This window comes from Ochlerotatus camptorhynchus, unplaced genomic scaffold (genome assembly GCF_037179485.1).
Source record: "Ochlerotatus camptorhynchus isolate MF236.1 unplaced genomic scaffold, CSIRO-AGI_Acam_v1.1 ptg000392l, whole genome shotgun sequence".
NCBI classification, from domain to species: Eukaryota; Metazoa; Arthropoda; class Insecta; order Diptera; family Culicidae; genus Ochlerotatus; species Ochlerotatus camptorhynchus.
This window is the reverse complement of record NW_027040879.1, coordinates 1,222,501-1,238,066: the sequence shown is the minus strand read 5'-3', so window position 1 is coordinate 1,238,066 and position 15,566 is coordinate 1,222,501.

The window sequence follows — 15,566 nt, the reverse complement described above, 5'->3', positions numbered from 1 at the left end:
AGTCCTTGAGCCATGATTTTTGGCATGTGGTCTGCGAGGAATAAAATGGAACATTTGAACGACTCTAGCTAGCATCCTTTGTTTAAAGTGCTGTGGATTGGGCAATGGCACGTATTGACATCATTTGCAGATAAAACGCAGACATTGAACAAAAGAACTCGCAGTCAAATTTGTTCCTTTCTAATCTAACCTTGTTTCTTTGTCTATCCAAAGAAGAAAAAAAAAATCACCCGCAAAATTCAGCGAACCAAAGAAAAAAAGGATACCCAACAATAGCACTCCACAGCATGTGACGACATCCTTGTGGATTAATTAATTAAATATTCTTGATTACAATTCGTACAGCCTCTTATAGTGTGATGTAATCAATGCAATAATCAGCTAATTTAAAAGATTTCTATCACGGTTTACCATTAACGCATTAAAGCTGGGCGACCGTCCAGTGTTGTGTAAACATTAAAATACATGTCCATTTCAGTTTGGTAAGTAACAAATTACAGTTGTGTAGTCCTGCCTACCGTTTTGACGGGGGTGCGGTAGACCATTAATTTTACCATCAATTATAATCTAACCGTGCAAAATAAAAGCGAGCGTATGTCTGTGGCAGAGGCGGTGGCGGTTTACCTAGATCAGTAAAATTAATTAATAATTATATTAGCTATGCGGTTCTGGGTGGATGATGGGGCAATTTCGCAGTGCATTGATAAATATTCAAATTCTGGTCACGCTGTAAGCCGCAGTTGTACACATATTTTGTGGTTAGTGTTAGTGTGCGTGATGTGTGATCACAGTTTGAAACTAGGTTGATGTTGGGCATGTTGGGTTATTTATCTAATTTGGAACAACTTTTGAACTCCTAGGCAAAAAATGTTTAATATGTATGTATTGGTTTAAAGTTAACATAGGGTTAATGTACCTAATGTAGGCCTACTGGTTTCTTAATTTGAACCCAAAAGTACATTTTGAAGGAAAGGATTTTTTGATAAACCAAAAATATCTTGATGAATTGTTGAACGATAAATTGAGGAACAGGAGATTTTTATTCTTAGAGCTATAGGCAAACATGAGCCATGTCCTTATGTTCATGAAGTATAATACTAAATACATCATATTTCTCATGACATTAGATGATCGATTTTCTTTTTGGTAATGGCCGGTCAATAATCACTTTAAAATATTTGCAGGACGGGTTGCTTGGAATTTCGTATGACTGTCGCTTTACGCTTAAGGGTAATTAATAACTTTTGATTTCCTATGCTTATCCTTTAAAAATAAGCGGTGATGCTAAACTAGCGTACAACCCTACAATGAACATTTGATTGATGCCACTGGTTTGCCATTTTGCAGTTTGTTGTGAACATGTGAGTTAATTAGTTTCAAATGTGATATTTGCCAGAAGCGCTTATGATGCGGGTTATACTGGAGTTATTTTTAATTAATCGATTCATTTAATTTTATCATCGGTTGATTTAATTTGGCTTCGTTAGTTTCTCCTACTCCTAATGAGAATTCTTACTTTTTCTTTTGAATTTCAACTATGAGTCTGCATCTGGATGCGTCTATAATAATTGGTAAAATACTATCAGATAAAATACAGTAATGAGGGATATTTTTCAAATATTTTCGATCATGAGGAGGGTACAAAACGCCTCTTTGCATTTCTATGAATTTGGGATCAATATAAATAATAAAATCAAAATCCCGCATCCTTGCAAGATTAAATTTTTTACGAATTTTTGGTAAGCATATTTAAAACAGATAATTATACTACCTTTCAGAGTTGGTTGGAAATGCTAACATGAAGCTTTATTGTGATGATTTATTAGCTAGAGAATGATCTTTAGAAGAGGGTAGGTGGATAGTTCCGTTAGAGTACGGCAGTATGAAAATTGAATAGAAGTTGAAAATGAGCGAAGGGCCATTAATGCGACAGTTTTTTAAGATCGACGCACATTTTTGCCTTTGTTGGGACCTCCCTTAGCTCAGTCGGTAAAGGAACAGCTACAAAGCAAGACCATGCTGGAGGTGACTGGGTTCGATTCCCGGTCCGGTCTAGGAATTTTTCGGGTTGGAAAATTTCTCGACTTCCCTGGGCATAGAGTATGATTGGACTTGCCACATAATTCTAGATTGAGTTGGAATTAGGGCGTAACAGCTTTTAAAAACAATGACTTCTTTCGATGATTTCTAGAAAGTTAAGGCTTACCAACGCAAATCAATCAAACCATCGGGTAGGAAAAGACTTGCCCTACCCAAAGGTTATATTGGTTTGCAAAGGCGTGCCTTGAGTTCCTAGAAATCATCGATAGAAGTCATTGTTTACAAAGGCTGTTACGCCCTAATTCCAGCTCTATCTAGAATTATACTAATGCAAAAATGGTACAGGCATCGTAAGCTCCATCTAGAACACTAAGTTGAGAGCAAGCCATAAGCTAATATGCCATACGCAATAAGCTTGAAATGCGACGAAGAAGAAGAAGTATACTACCTTGTCTCACCTTTGTTGTGGGGCATACTATCCTTTTAGTATAGATCATACTGTCCCTCTGTTGTGGGGGCATATTATATGATATATGGGGAATTTTGACCCCTCCCCACCCCCAGTTGAAAATCCTAGATTTTTGTTTGTTTTTTTAATTTATTTGGTAAGGATCACTCGGATTAATTTTACAGAGTCGTGGATTCTTGTTCATTATACAAGGCATCGTAAAATTATAGTCAAAAGGTACAGCACACCAAACACTTTATCTTCCGGCATCCAATAAGTCTCGTCCAGCAGAACAGGATATGCTTCTAGTGATCTCATTGTATGGAAGTTTTGCCAACGGGGGCAGAGCGCTTCCATTACAGTACACTTACACACTCATCACGAAATGGTTGCTTGCCAAAGTCGAAGACGCATCGACCGAAAGAACTATTGATGAAGAAAAATGATGAGGACCACATAATGGTTGCTGCCGAGTAATCAGACGATCGCGGGACACAAATCGAGAGTGGCCTGCTTCTGTCGTATGAATGGGCGATGTCGATTGCAATTTTTTTCATCCGATCTTTTTCTGATCGATGTTTGATAGAATCGATTTTTCAAAGTTGATATCGATTTTTTATTCATTCAAATTTTTGATAACCTTACCGGTAATTATTATCATGAATCAAATGTTATCATTGAATTCTTACTAAATTTAAAAATGATATACAAAATAGGTATTTAATTTCCCAAAAATATGTCTTTATTTAAACTAAAGTGATTTTAATTTCATCGTCTTCAAATTTTGCTAAACATCCTTTCAATCTTGGACTTTAATTATTTTTGTTTCTTTTTATGTTATGTGTACTTTGGACCAATTCTATCTAATTAATCCAGCTGATTTTTTCTGCAAAAAAAGTAGAAGGGTCTGTGCCTAGGGGCACGAACGGAAGCTTGACGTAGGACCGCTGGTGGACGGAATAAATGTGAAGAGCATTTAGTCATTTTAATTGATCAATTATCTATTATCTCAACTCTTTCCGTTTTTGAATTGTAGGCGTACCAAATTTGTAGTAATCTTTTTCAAAGAGAAAGTTGATTAAGATAATCAATCAAAATCACTTGCACCCCTGCCTCCAAGTTTGGTTTCAAGATTACAACTCTGGAGAGAATTTTGTGTGGTCGTTGGGGGCATGTGGTTCTGAATATGGACAAACAAGCACAGATACATTCTACTCCAACTCTTTACTGATGTAAGCTTGATGGCGCTGAAAAGGGCCGTTTTGAGTAGTTTGCTATCACGTAGCGACACTGGCTCTTTTCCTTTTGCGTACACGGCGAATGAAAACGACCCAAATTTGAGTTTAGTTCACTCATAATCGCCTAAAGTGCAGGAACTCAGCGATGAGTAAATTTGTAAATTTGGAAAATCCTGGAAAAAACCTGGGAAACCATGAGGCAAATTTACCCATCGCTGAATTCCTGCACTTTATTTCTTATTTCTGAGATAACTAAACTCAAATTTAGGTCGATCTCATTCGCCATGATATCACCTTGAAAGATATCGGTGCCGGTGGTTAGCGTGATTACCTCTAACCCCAGCAGGCCTGGGTCCAATCTCAGTCGGCGCCACCGGCATGTTCTAAGGCATAACATCTCTGATCACGCCTTCCTTCGGGAAGTAAAGCCGTTGGTCCCCGGTTGAGTTGATGGGTCGATTTGTAGGGTCCAGGTGTGGGAGCATTGGAGCTTCAATAGGTCCTATCTACATTGATCGATTCTCTTCATCGACACTTCGTAAATAACTAGGCTTCACAAATGTTTCCTGTCGTCCTGCTTCCAGTTTGATTACATAAGCATTTTTTGTGATCGTTGGTTCTGAATATAGACAAACAGGCAGATGAATTCTATTCCTACTCTTTACTGTAATAAGCTTGGTGGCCCTGAAAAGAGCCGTTTTGTTGCCAAAGTTGGTGATGATTTAATCTTCGAAACCAAACAGAGTGCGTCTCTGTCACTTCAAAACGTAGATGACATCCATGGCCGCTTACGCTTGGCGTGTTTAGTGTAGGTGACAGCATCACGGATCTCTCTTTTTAGGAACACCTTCAGCACACCTCGTAAAACAGACCGCAGATACGTCAGACACCGTCGTCAGCACGAGCCAGACGATCTCGAAGAAATTGCGTTTGGTTCTGAATATGGCGATGAGTGTGCAAAATATTACGCAATTCCATCCTCCCTATTCGCACGCGCCCGAGGATCGGAGGCGAATGCCACTTCGACTTGTTTCGTCTACTTACTACGCTCTGACGACTGTGCTGGGGAAGCAGCATATGCATGTAGGTAATTGGTGGATTTGTTAGTTAATTACCAGTTTTTCAATAGTTTCTTGTTAAAAATCATCATTCGGAAGCACTGTTATCGATGCGTAGCCATATTTCTGATCGATTGCTGATAAAATTATTGAAATTGGACCAGGGGCAGCTGAGTTATTAATGTCCAAAATCTTTCTTAATTTGTTACATGTTCCATTGTCGGTTTTCACAAAGTGTACCCCCATATAGAAATCAAAGACGTAGTCCTACGTCAAAAAAAAACATCGCACTCCTTAATGCAAAAAAAAAAAATATGCAAAGGTAAGTTTTAATAGATGCAGAAGATTTTGAAAGCTCAGATATAGAGTTGAGGTTGAATAATTGAAATATTTGCAATATTTCTTAATAATTCGGTGTCAATATTTAAATAGAGAGCAATTGCTTTTTATGAACTAGCTTTAAACGGCGCCGGTGGTGTAGTGGTAAGCGTGATTACCTCTCACCCCAGCAGGCCTGGGTTCAATCCCAGTCGGCGCCGCCGGGATGTTCTGAGGCATAACATCTCTGATCACGCCTTCCTTCGGATGGGAAGTAAAGCCGTTGGTCCCCGGTTCATGAGTTGATGGGTCGATATGTAGGGTCCAGGTGTGGGAGCTGCCTTCCTGGCACGTCGGTAGCATTGGTGCTCAGCACGGAAAACAAGATCGACGGAAAAAAACAAACCAAAGGAAAAAAAAAAAACTACTATTGAACTTTGCGAAATGGCATCTAAGTAAATTGAACCTTATGGATAAAATTTTGGCTATACGTCATAGATCCAACATAGCGTTTATTTTTTTTCCGTCACGCCAGGAAGGCAACATCCACATCTGGACCCTACCTATCGACCCATCAACTCATGAACCGGGGACCAACGGCTTTACTTCCCATCCGAAGGAAGGCGTGATCAAAGATGTTGTGCCTCAGAACATCCCGGCGGCGCTGACTGGGAATGAACCCAGGACTGCTGGGGTGAGAGGTAATCACGCTTACTACTACACCACCGGCGCCGCTGAATTGATTTTATTTTGCCCATTCAGAATTTCATGATTGTTAGCTGGAGGCAATGAATCAAGTTTGTGCAGGAATTCGGTCATTTTGACTCTCGCTTTCGATATCATTTTGACTTTTCGCTCTCGATATTCTTCAAAAAATCGTATACAGCAAAAAATAAGGAATTTTACATGACATGTGAACCAAGAACATTTTAAAATTACATTGCTTTAAACTATGTTCTAATTTAATTTTACACTAAAAATCTTCCACATGGGTGATAATTCCATGTACTTGACAATCGGTTCGATTTTCTGCAAATTCGTTCAAAAAGCGAAATGCGTGTAATTCTAATTGTTCTGTAAAATTACAAGGTGAGCCCATCTTAAGCCATCCATGTAAAATTGAAGTGACGTTTAATTTTACATGCATGTACATTTCAAGTTGTTTAAAACCATTCAATTTTACATGAATATGCATGCTCTTTTTATGCACATAGAAATTCGTGTAAAATTACAAAATTATTTTAACTGTGTAGCACGAAAATTGGCTCACACAGTTCGAAAACGGAGTGTAAATTTCTGTTCAGTATGATGTACATAAATGGAGCGTCACATATCATATAAGTTTAAATTATATGTCATGTAAAGTTCTGACACATTTCATGCAATGTAGCAAATATTGTATACAAAAGCCCATTGTTGTAAACAACATTGTTTATAAGTTGCTCGGTTGCGTGAAATGAAATACAAGTTTACGAGAATGAATGTTTACATCACTATTAAAATTCAAAAATTTTATCTGTGCATCTAGTCGAACAGCCTGGAACAAAGTTGTAAGAAACTGTACCGAATAAAATCACAGAGTTCACTCGGCTGTCGACAGAAGCAGACCACTCTCAATGTGTATCACGCGATCGTCTGTTTACTCGGCAGCAACCATTGTGTGGTCCTCCTCATTGTCATTCATCAGCAGTTCTTTCAGTCGATGCGTCGTCGACTTTGGTAAGCAACCATTTTGTGATGAATGTATGAATGCTGATCACGTTTTGCGTCCATTGCAGCAATGAAAGGGCTGTGACCCCCGTTGGCGAATCCACCATACAATGAAACCACTTGAAGCAGCTCCCGTTCTGGTGGAGGAGGCTTAATGGATAGCGGAAGATAAAATGTTTATTGTGTTGTACCTTTCGACTATAGTTTTAAGATGTTTTGTATAGTGAACAAGAATTCTCGGCTCTTTCAGCTGAATTCGGTTGAACCTTATCAAATAAATTAAAAAAAAATGAATAAAATCACAAATTTTCATAATAAAAAAAAAAAAAGAAAAACTGCTAAAACCTTCAAAACACAAAAAAAAACACACTCACTCATGTGCATCACATAACGTTGAATGGATGGATTGAATGGATCCCAAACTACGCGAAGCTGCTCTTAGATCGGATACATGGCCGAAAGGAATTTTGTTCCGTGAATTTGAAGACGGTTCAAAAAACATGTGGTTGCCTCGTTTGAACACGCCTACCATCACGATCTCTCCTATTACGGGACCTTCCGAGTTCTCAACTCCCATTTCCGGACTAGACCCAGTCTGCTGATTCAGAATTGGATTTTGCGTTGTGAATCGGAGCGCTGTAGACCAGAACGCAATGCCTGTCGCATTATGGGAGACCTCGAACCACTCGATCCAGTCGCGCTATCTGTTTCCCGCCATCAAAGTCGTTCTATTTCCTGCCATCAGAGTCGTTCTGGCCCTGCGGTCGAGTTCGGTGGTGGGGTCTCCCAAGCATCGTCTTCAGGCAAGTATGCATACATTAGTTACAGTCATTTGCCTGATCAGTTTCCGTGTTCCAGTGCAACGCTTCAAGCACCTGCCGGCTGTTTCCAGTTGAGAAGCACTTCTGATACTGCTCATTCACAACATCCGCTTTACTGTTCGAACAATCCTAATTCATCTCCGGGACGCACAATAGACCGCACTTTGGAAGCTCCTGGTTACTCCAGCGCAGTCGTGCCGATTCCCGCCAGCGTTCTGCATAGTCGTCCTGGACCTGTGGCTGGATATGAATCAGGAGTCTTCCACCTTGCCTCTACAAGCAAGTACAATCAATATATTAACTATTCACTGCCTGATGCCGATCAAATTTTCAGCAATTCTAACTATGTTAGTCATTGTGATGATGCCTCTGTAACTCCTAATCCTGGAAACCCGGAACGCGCCGTAGAAAGCCCCATGGAAGCCCCCAATCCCTCCGTCTCAGTCCTGCCATCAGCAGCCTTCGTTCATCATAGTCGTTCCGGACCTGCTGTCGGATGCGGAGAGGGGGTCTTCCAACCCACTCACTATGGCGAGTATCCAATGAGACTTGATGATGGTCAGTTATTGCCTGATGTATCTGTGATTTCCAGGGAGAGCAGTCGTTCGATTCCTTGCCGCAAGCAGGACGTCGTGATATTCTACCAAAACGCCGGTGGAATGAATTCTGATGTTGAAGAATACCGCCTAGCTGTATCGGATCGTTGCTACGATATTATTGTCCTGTGCGAAACGTGGCTCGATTATCGAACGCTTTCCAGTCAAGTCTTCGGTCCTGACTACGAGGTCTTTCGTTGCGATCGGAATCCTAACAACAGCCGTAAATCTACTGGCGGAGGTGTCCTTGTAGCTGTCCGTAGCGGGTTGGAGGCAAAGGCCATCGAGAACGATTCATGGAACAATGTGGAGCAGGTTTGGACAGCCATCAATCTGGGTGATCGCACACTATTTCTATGCGCTCTGTACATTCCACCTGATCGAGTCCGCGACAATGAACTCATCGATACTCACTGTCGGTCTGTTTTCACAGTTGTCGAAAGTGCCACTCCAGTTGATGAGATATTCATTTTTGGTGACTTCAATCTGCCAGGCGTTTCGTGGAGTCCATCTCATAGCGGATTCCTGTACCCAGATCCTGATAGCTCTACATTTCACGCAGGAGCTATTAGCCTTCTCGACAACTACAGCGCAGCGACGCTTTCTCAAATTAACCATGTAGTTAATGAAAATGGTCGTAGTTTGGACCTCTGCTTCGTGAGCACACAGGACAGGGCTCCATCAATTTCCTCGGCTCCTTGTGCACTAACTAAGCTAGTTCCACATCACCCTCCTCTCATTGTCACTGTTGAGGACAAACTCGTGCGTGATTTTGGCGACTATACTGCTACGGTTTCTTATGACTTCCGTAAAGCTGACCACCGTAGCATCATAGATGTATTGTCTAGCATGGTATGGGAGAACATCCTTGATCCAGATGACGTTGAGGCTGCAGCGCAAACCTTTTCACATGTCTTGGCATATGTCATTGACAGACACGTCCCGAAAAGAACTCACCACAAAGTGTCTCACCCTCCCTGGCAAACGAGAGAGCTACGTAGGTTGAAGTCAATCAAGAGAGCAGCATTGAGAGGATTTACGAAGTATCGCACGCTTCCTCTGAAACTACATTATGTGAGGCTGAATCACATGTACCAGCGAGTCAGTCGTGAATGCTTTTCAAATTTCCAACGAGGCATCCAGCGCAAACTTAAGCTACACCCGAAATCCTTTTGGAACTACGTGAACGAGCAACGCAGGGAATCCGGCCTCCCATCGTCTATGGAATTCAACGGAGAAGTTGCTGCCACTGTTCAGGATATATGCCACCTTTTTTCCGAAAAGTTTTCCAGTGTATTCACTAATGAGACACTAACTGACGACCATATTAACCTGGCTGCCAGGAACGTTCCAGTAAACGATCAAACGCTGGGTGCAATTGATGTTAATGCAGAAATGATTTCTAAGGCCGCGACTCTGCTCAAGTCATCCTTCAATCCTGGACCTGATGGAGTTCCATCTGTATTTTTGAAGAGACATATTGCTAGCTTGTTAATTCCGCTTCTTCGCCTGTTCCGAATGTCTCTCTCAGGTGGCATATTTCCATCTTGCTGGAAATTTGCGCACATGTTTCCCGTCCACAAAAAAGGAAGGAAACGAGCTGTGGATAACTATCGAGGAATTACATCGTTAAGTGCCGTTTCGAAGCTATTCGAGCTAGTGATTATGGAACCGTTGCTGTCCCATTGCAAGCAGTTTTTGAGTGCTGATCAACATGGGTTTACTGTCGGCCGCTCTACAACTACCAATCTGCTGTGTCTCACATCGTATATAACCGAAAGCATGTCGGATCGGGTTCAAACGGACGTTATTTATTCAGACCTATCCGCAGCATTCGACAAGTTGAACCATGCTATTGCGATTGCTAAACTCGGCAGGCTCGGTGTATGCGGTAATCTTCTGAGTTGGTTTCGATCATATCTTACCGGTCGGCAACTAAAAGTTGCCATAGGAGATTGCAGATCAGCTAGCTTTTTCGCCACATCAGGTATACCTCAGGGAAGCCACATGGGACCGTTAATTTTTATACTGTACTTCAACGACGTGCATCTGGTCATCGAAGCTCCTCGGTTATCATATGCAGATGACCTCAAAATCTTCCTACGAATCTGCTCCATTGCTGACTGTCACTTTCTTCAACGTCAACTGAATGTATTCGCTAGTTGGTGCAGGTTAAACAGAATGGTAGTGAACCCAGCCAAATGCTCCGCTATTACGTTCTCACGAAAACAACAACCGATAATATTTAGCTATGACCTGCTTGGCTCGACAATCGAACGCGTGAATCAGGTGAAAGACTTGGGTGTGATCTTGGATTCGCAGCTTTCTTTCAAGCAACACATTGCATATGTTGTTGATAAGGCGTCAAGAACTTTAGGGTTCATTTTTAGGATAGCTAAAAACTTCACTGATATCTACTGTCTAAAATCTCTCTATTGTTCGCTTGTTCGATCGACGCTTGAGTATTGTTCAGCGGTTTGGAACCCAAACTACAACAACGGTGCCGAGAGAATTGAATCTGTTCAACGTCGCTTTCTTCGTTTTGCGTTGCGTAGATTGCCTTGGAACGATCCGTTTCGATTACCAAGCTACGAAAGCCGTTGTCAACTTATCGACCTAGAACTTCTCCGGACTAGAAGAGACACAAACAGAGCCCTTACCGTGGCCGATATCCTACAAGGAAGGACAGATTGTGAGGCTATCCTGAGGCAAATTGACCTGAATGTTCAACCCCGACCGCTTCGTAATAACCTTATGCTAAGACTGCCTCTACGTCGCACAAATTATGGAGCGTACGGTGCGATTTGCGGACTGCAGAGAACATTCAACAGAGTTGCATCTGTTTTCGACTTTCATCTCTCCCGTGATGCGCTTCGTCGAAAGTTTTCTTCTGTTTTTCGCCGGCAGGAGTTAAGATATTGACTATAAGATATACGTTTTTTAATGTTTTTTATGTTATGACCATGCTTGAATGTATTTTTTTTTACCATAGTTGATAAGGTTTAAATCATTGGGGCTTCATCCAGCCTGTTGATGTAATTAAATAAATAAATAAATAAATAAATATGTGGAACTCGATCATCAAAAACCGACCCCATTTCAGTGATTTCAAGTGGTATAGAAGGACATCGATCTGTCAAATTGATTATACCAGCTGTAAAATGAGAAAGGGGATCAAGGGGCTTGTCAATTCTTTTGAATGATTCTACCGTGGTTTATAATTCTATGGGTTCCTAGCACTCCTGAACTCATGTCTAACTATTTCGTTAACTATTTATGTGCTTTATTTATAATTATATAGCTAACTTTAACAAAGTCATCACCTTGATTCACACAGCAAAACTGTGGTATACTAGAAGAAACATGTATGTTACATTTCCTTCTTTGAACACTTTCTATTTTTTGGGACCAATTGCATCAAACTTTGATTTCATTAGGTTTCGTAGGAGGAAAAGCACGACCGCGTAAATTTGGAATTAAGTGTTTACATTTTGAAGTCTAGAGAGAAGCAACAAAATTTGGAACAAGAGTCAGAAGTACCATTTGTTTTTAGCTGACTTTGTGAATGGAACCGCAAGAATTTTGAAAGCAGAACGATAAATGAAATCGAGTGCTTATCGATACCTGCAATATCCAAGATTTCCCTATGTTTCTCAATTGCCATCAAATGAAAATTTCCTCAAAAATCCCAACTACTCCAATTACTTTTTAACAAAAAAAACTTGGTAAGGTTGATCCTTGTTGATTGAAAAGGCAAAAGAGGAGCTACACACAATCATAACAAACTTTTTTCGACAACTATGGCTAAGGTTCCAGGGTGGGACTCCTAGCTAGCTGTATAAAAGTTAGGCACTATTTACTAACGAAAATAATCGTTAATATGCATCAACTCGATATTTCGTGATGTTGAACTACTAAAAGTACAGTTAACAATATTTCAACATACCTCGGTCAAAATGATAGTTTTACACCTATTCAACGTAATCCTCAATTATATTCAATTAACATAATTTCCGTCATGAATCCAATGCAAACCAATAAGACGAATTAATTATGCATCTGTAAATAAGCAATATTACTGAATAACAGCGGTCTTGATTGGCTTCTGACTGACTTGAAAATATTAGCTAAAAAATCCTCTGAAAAGCCTTTTGTCGAGCTAGTCGAAAAAAGAATGCACACACGTCAAACTCCGTCAAGCATTTAGACAGCGGACGAACACCATCTCATTACGCATTACCGTGACTATTGACAATTCGCCTCTTCGGTCACTCTGTAACTCTTCACTCCTATGGTAAAGTCCCATAAGCAAACATCAGTCTGGAGTGAAACTTGGTGAACATTTCCTTACCCTTTCACTCCTATGAAAATCCCATATTATTCTGTCAATCTTTGCGTGAAGAAACGACGGCTTGCTGGAGGAATTAATAGATAAGACAAAGTCCGCTAGATTTCATGCACAGATTGTCAGATGCTTATGGGATTTTACCAGGAGTAAAGAGTTGCAGAGTCGCCGTTAACGCCAATGCTTACTTTCGTAAGGGCCAATGCTGCAAACGTAAACAATTACTTTTTGCGTGAATTTCTCGAAAATGAAAACTACTTCAAGAAAACCAACACCATGATTGTGTAGAGAAAGAGTCCTCCTATACGATAAAATGAGTGGCTTACATGGATTGACTTTGACCTACGAGACATTTACGAAAAAAGGCATTATTTATGTTTTCGACATTGGTCTTTATGAATGCTCAGTGTCGATATCACGAAAATTTTATTTTGACAGATCGATGTCCAACTATGTCAGTTATACCACTGGGGCACAACAAAAAAGGGGTCGAATTTGAGTCACCTTTTTGCATGAAGTTCCACATATGTTATGTGAGCACATCATGCTTGATCATGATTCATATTTCGGACACTTTATAACCACCCAGTTAAAATTATTTTGTAGTTTTACACGAATTTCCATGCACATAAAAGAGCATGTATATTCATATTAAATTAAATTGGTTTTTAATTTTACACAAATTTACATGCATGTAAAATTAAACGACACTGGACTTTTACATGGATGGCTTTAGACGGGCTTACCTTGTGATTTTACAGGACATTTAGAATTGCACGCATTTCGCTTTTTGAACGAATTTGCATAAAATCGAACTGAGAATAATTCACTGCAAGAGAAAATTAATCGAATATACGTGTAAATTTATGAGTTTTATGCTGCTTTTTTAATGTGTATGATTTTTAATGTAAAATTAAATAAAAACATAGTTTACAGTGATGTAGTTTTAAAATGGTTGTGATTTACATGTAATGTAAAATTCCTTATTTCAAAAATCAAGTTTTAACTGTGCACTAAACGAATAAAATGAGATTTTACAGCGATTGCTATCGTACGTAGCTTTAAAAAACCAGGTACAAAATTGGGTGCCCAAAATTAGAATCTTCTCAAAGACAAGTGTCCGAAGTTTGAATCATGATGCACCTAGTTAAATAACACTTTTTTATCGAAAAGTTCCGATATTTACTTTAAAATAGCATCTTAGATAGTATCGAAGAAACGTAACTAAATAATGTGTTTCAATAAATTATACGTATGTGCGTTTTCTGCAGCACATGTCTTAAGTGTTCGAAATAAGAATCACACAAATATTGGTATTTCTTGTCAATAACAGTTCGAGCTCTGACTATGCACTGGACATATTTCAAATTCGGTACTAAAAGTATATTTTAGATCTCGAATTCAAAAACTAATAGTGCTACTATTCGAAGAAGAAGGCAGTCTATTTTTTACCATTTTGATACAAAACACCTGATGGCATGAAATACGTAGCATGAGAAACCATTTCTTCGTTTGTTTTCTGTTCCAACATCGGTAAAAACGCAGTGCAAATACCACTGGTCAACAAGAATGTTTTCTTTCCACCTTGACAGGAATTTAAGGTGCTAAAAGCGGATGGATAAACACGATGCTGCAGAGAAACTTTCGGCAAATATCGTGATTCTTCTGTTTGCTGCATTTTCCACAGGCGCAAACACCTGCAATTTCATTCTCCATATATTCTCGAGCTACCCGCATGGTATCGCAAAAATACACTTCACCCGCCACATCCAACTCCCAAAGCATGCGAATTCCAACCGGAGCTTTTGTTTTTGTTGCGACTTATTTCTGCTGCAGCTGACGCTCCGGGAAATTCCTTTCTTTTTCACTGTTGTCTAGGTTGCGATTTAAACCACGAGCTAAAACAAAACCATCTTATAACAGCATCCGGGGTTGTAGGAAACTTTGGAAAGTGTTGCATCTTCCCTCCGGCTATCAATAGCAGAGCAAAGACTAACGATGGTACGGGGACGGCAGGTGGCGCGAGACTTTATTGAACATTTTTGTTACTCGTGCAAGTTTTCCTTATTGCCCCACGGGTTGGGTTTGTTGTGTGTTGGCTATGAGGAAAATGAGAGCAAACATCAAGCTCGTTTACGCTTCGGTATGTTTGAGCTGTATTCTTCGCCAGAGTGGTGCGCGGATTCGTTGTTTCTCTTTATCGTCGTTTCTGCTCTGATTCAGCTTTAACCACCTATAAGCTGACTGGTAATATCGAACGGCAAGCGTCGAAAGCTATCGGATCCGTTTAGTTGCCATTGGAAATCAATTGCTCGGTGAAAGCCAGCTACATCCAGGATGTCTTCGGCTGTCGGCTATCCTGCAGGGTGGTTCTTATTAAACTTCCATAGCATTCACAGGAGTTACTTGGATGCTGAGGGGTACGCTGGAAAAGTTGGTTGTTAGTCTTGAAATGTAAGACGTGTTTCAGTTTCGATAGCCATGTCTATTGAGAGGCGTGGATATACGACATGATAAAAGAGGTGGATTCCATTCCCAATTCCGGTTGATATGAGTGCTAAATGGTACAGGTTTTGAGACTGTCAATTAGTTACTGTGGAAGGATCAATATGTTCAAGGCAGGTGCGAAGTTTTGTCCAAATTAAACGAAATCTAATTTGTCAAGTATGTTCGTTCACGATCGTGGCATGTATTTTCTCCCTAAAAACGAATCATATTTCAACTAAAACAAAAGATTTAATCCTCACACATACCGAACCGCATCAACCAAACAATTAATCATTTTGTTCGACAATTTTCCACAGAGATGGCCCTGTTCCGCTGGTAGGAAGTGATAAAAATCCCCATATAAAAATTCAGAGAAGTGGGAATAATTCGCTTTCGGTGCATATTCAGGTCAAACAAAGTGAACGACAACCTAAAGAAATGAATCAAGGACTTTGTCGTTCAGTTTTTTCCCGGAAATTATTTTTAAACAAGCTACAATTAAATA